General features: G+C 35.7%; 1 pseudogene; it reads left to right on the top strand.

Annotated features, from left to right (window-relative positions):
• Nucleotides 1-437: 437 nt before the first annotated feature.
• The window catches only part of LOC101638829, a 9,433-nt pseudogene continuing 5,790 nt past the window's right edge, over nt 438-4,080 (top strand).

Genomic DNA, 4,080 nt, shown 5'->3' with positions numbered 1-4,080 from the left:
AGTGAAAAAGAGGAAGTCACTCAGGAGATAGATTGACACTGTAGTGGCAACAATGGGCTCAAGTTTAGGAACAATTGTGCTGTTGATGCAATACCAGGCAGTGTTTCATTCTGTTGAGCTTAAGGTCAACAGAAACTAACTCAATGACACCTAACAACAGCGTGATAATATAATCCACCATAGTTATAAATAATTTTGTGTTAAAATTTAGTTTTTCTTATATCCATATAATTCCTCTGCTCTCTTTTGGAATGGGTCATCCTTTGCCACGTTCTCCCTGCTATTCATAAGATACTCATGAGATGTAGGTTCAAGTTGCAGTAGAAGAAATGGAATCAAGACTATGAGAGCCAAAACATGACCTTAAGTATGTCCGTCTTTATTTTGCAAATATCTGAAGAATAGATTTGACTTGCTGAACACTAATTACAGAAAAAATGGCCAGGTATGGGATAAAATCAAGAAGATCATGCATGAAGAAAGCTAAAGGTAATTAAAAGGTCAGGAAAGAAAGAAAAGATCAATGTGAATGTCAGAAGAGAAGCTGAGACTTACTCTTCAAAGTAGAATAGCTGAATCGGATGGAAGAAATGATAAAGTCAATATGCTAAACAGAAAATCTCAGAAAATTTCAAAGGGCAGGTTGAGAAAAGGAAAAAAGATTATAATGAAATATGCAAAGGTCTGGAGTTAGAAAATCACTAAGGATGAACAAGTTCAGCATATTTTAAATTGAAAGAACCAAAAAAAAAAAAAAGCAACATTAAAAGATTCTATGGGCAAAGCACTGAATTATGGAGAAAAACACCAAAAGAATATATAAGTAATGCACAGAACCATTGTAGCAAAAATAACTAGTCTGCACTCCACTATTTCAGGATATTGGATATTAACCAAAAATTTGGAAATTAAAGTCTACCCAGAAACACCTAAGAAGAAAGGCCTGATAATTTACTTCCAAAAACAAGGTATAGAAAGCTATTATTTATTTTTAAATTTTATATATTTTTCTGTATATAAAATCCAGGATAGGAAAATATCTAAAGTAAGTGGGTTAAAAATTTCTTGGACTCCCTGCGAGACATTCATGATGACAAGCCACATGGAGCTATGCTGATGCAACCAGAGTCCTGGAGCTGGAGGAGTCAAATGGAGACCTACGCCAGCACTGAGATGTTTCTACTGTCACAGGATCCACAAGTCTTTCCACCCACTGGCCTGTGATCTTTCTTCCTGCATTTGGCATCATTGCATGTGTTGTGTGAGTCTGAAGAATAATTTATAGACTGGTAACAGATATATGGGCTATATCTGATTTATGGACTTGATCAGGACTGGAATGGGATGTTTTCTTAATGTACAATTGCTCTTTGATATAAAGTTTCCTCTTACACACACCCACACCCACACACCCCCCCCCCACACACACACACACTCCCCGCCACCATCACACACGTTTCTTGAGGGTCTGGCAGGGGAGACTGTGGATAAATGGGGAGCTAATAAAAATGAGTACAAGAAAGAGGGTAATGTTCTAAATTAGATTGAGATAATAATTGTACAATTCTTCGCAATATGCTTGGGTCAATTAATTACATTGTATGTGAATTATACACGCCCCCCCCCCCAAGAAACCCAACAAAAATGTTAAAAAGAGGAAAGGAAAATGTTAGGAAGCACAGTTCTACTCTGATCCACATGAAGTCACCAAAAGTCTGAATTCAGTTGATGTCAATTGCTTTTATTTCTTCTGAAAATAGTGGAATGCAGATTGTTTAATTTAGTCTAATAAACCTGGATTTTTAGTTAAATAACATAACTTTGAGCAGTAATATGAAGAGTAGGGGACTATGATCACCGTGTAAGACAATCTAAATTTAAGTGCCACGTGAATAAGGCTGACATCTACTTTAAAAAGCCTGTTGCAACTGAGATAGTGTGGAAAAGAGTCTATCTTAGTGAGGCAGTCTTGAAACAGGGTTTTAAAGATTTGGGTTTATAAAACAGTTTAAGCCATAATGTTTTGAAATTTGTATTATATAAGCTGTTAATTATTCAGAAGGGAATTTTTATATTTAACCATAAATCTAAGTCAATAGAGTTCATAAAACTGCTATAGGAAGTTACTGTCACCACAGTGCATTCTTAGAAACCTTACTGTAGAGCAGATTGTTATAAAAATTTTATATTTCCTCATAGGGACGGTGTTATAATTTCACATTATATGGCAGAACAAGCATCAAATAAATCACAGACATGACTGAAAATATGTCATAAAATAAGAGATACAACTATAAATTTCAGCAATAATTTTTAAATGACAAGATTATGCTCATGTTCTACACAATGGGCTGCACTCTAACAATTCTAGGACCCTGGTGTACCATAAAAAAAGTAGAACATATAAAATTACAATTCTATTCCATTATAAATTTCCCCTATCCATAAGACTCAGCTAATTAAATATTTCTCCACTATGTAGTACTTAAGGAGCCCTGGTGTCACTGACAGATAAACTTTGGATTATTACCCACAGGTCAGTGCTTCAAAGCCAACAGCTTTTCCATGGGAGAAAGCTTAGGCTATATGCTTGCATAATACTTTATAGCACTGCGAACCCTATATAGGATCTCTATGAGTCAGAATCAAATCAATGGCAAGTGGAGGTTATTTAGTCTTGGAATATTGGCTAGACTCAGTGTCCCCTCTGCCTCTTCACTTGGCAATCTTCTCCATTTTATTTTACTCCCACATGCAGGTATTATATTAACTGACTTATAATAATCAGAGTTATTCCACTTAAAGATCCATTACATTATGAAACTAAATATATCTTTAATCAAAAATGTGGTAAATGTGAAATAGTTATTTCTTGATTTATATGATGTTCTTACTATTTTTTTTCCCACAATTTAATCTATTTTCGGTTTGCTTATGCCTTTTGAAAATAAATGTCATGGAAAAAATACATGAACGAATTTCTTTTTGGCTTGCTATTTAAAATGTAGACTTATGTCCACATCTCTTTTGCCTTAGTATCATCCATCACGTTTTCTTTAGTGTCTACGAAGTGTGCCAAAGGCAGGGGTGAGGGAGGAGAGGACACATTGAGAAGCAGTTGTTTAGCATTAGGAGAAATGAGTTGAATCCCAATACTTGCTGAGAGGCATGCTACTTCAACTCTGATAAAGGCCTTACCCAATATATATATATATAATTTGGATAGAAAGTTTGAGTATGTGTAACCTTCCAGTATGGAGCCCTGGTGACACTGTGGGTCAGGCACGGTCCGATATTCAAACCCCCAGTCACTCTGTGGGAGAAAGAGAAGACTGTCTGCTCCCGCGAAGATTTGTACTCTCAACAATCCCATGAACAGCAGCTCCAAGTTGCAGTTGGCTACAGCAGTGAGTTTCATTTGATTTTGAGAACATTTCATAGAGAGTTAGAAGTAATAGAGGTACTACTCAAATTAATTCATGACCTGGAGATTCCACTCATCTCTTTGGGGAGGCCTCCAAAAAAGAGCACATTGGCTTGGATGTAGCATGTTTTTAATGGAAATATTCAGAAACTACACAATTACTCTCATAAGAATTTCCAAGGCAAAATAATAAAATAATAAAAAATAAGATAATTTTCTCTGTTGCGAGAACTATTAGCTTGTGTAAAATAACATAAAATCCTTTATGTTTCAAAGGCCTGTTTTCCTTGACCTGAAATTAGAATTAAAATTACCTCATTTTCAAAATCAAGTGATCTGATAGTCCTCAAGTTACATCCTTGATTTTCAATACTCTAAAGAGTTCTGGTGTAGCAAATTGTGTTAGGTCAGGTTGACTAGAGAAACAAATCCAGGGACATTTATAAATGTATAAGAAAAAACTTTATATCAAAGCGAAATTGTATATTGAGAAAACATCCTAGCCCAGTCCAGATTAGCTCCGTAAGTCCAATATTAGCTCCCATGGTCGAGATGAGTCCAGAAGTTCCTTTTTAGACATCACAGCACATGTAATGATGCTGAATGCAGGAAGATCACAGGCCAGTGGGTGGAAAGTCTTGTGGATCCAGTGGTGG

This window comes from Echinops telfairi, unplaced genomic scaffold (assembly GCF_000313985.2).
Source record: "Echinops telfairi isolate 266 unplaced genomic scaffold, ASM31398v2 ScPeMD7_9;HRSCAF=40, whole genome shotgun sequence".
NCBI classification, from domain to species: Eukaryota; Metazoa; Chordata; class Mammalia; order Afrosoricida; family Tenrecidae; genus Echinops; species Echinops telfairi.
Note: the sequence above shows the minus strand (reverse complement) of the source record. Positions and strands in the feature narration are given on the sequence as shown.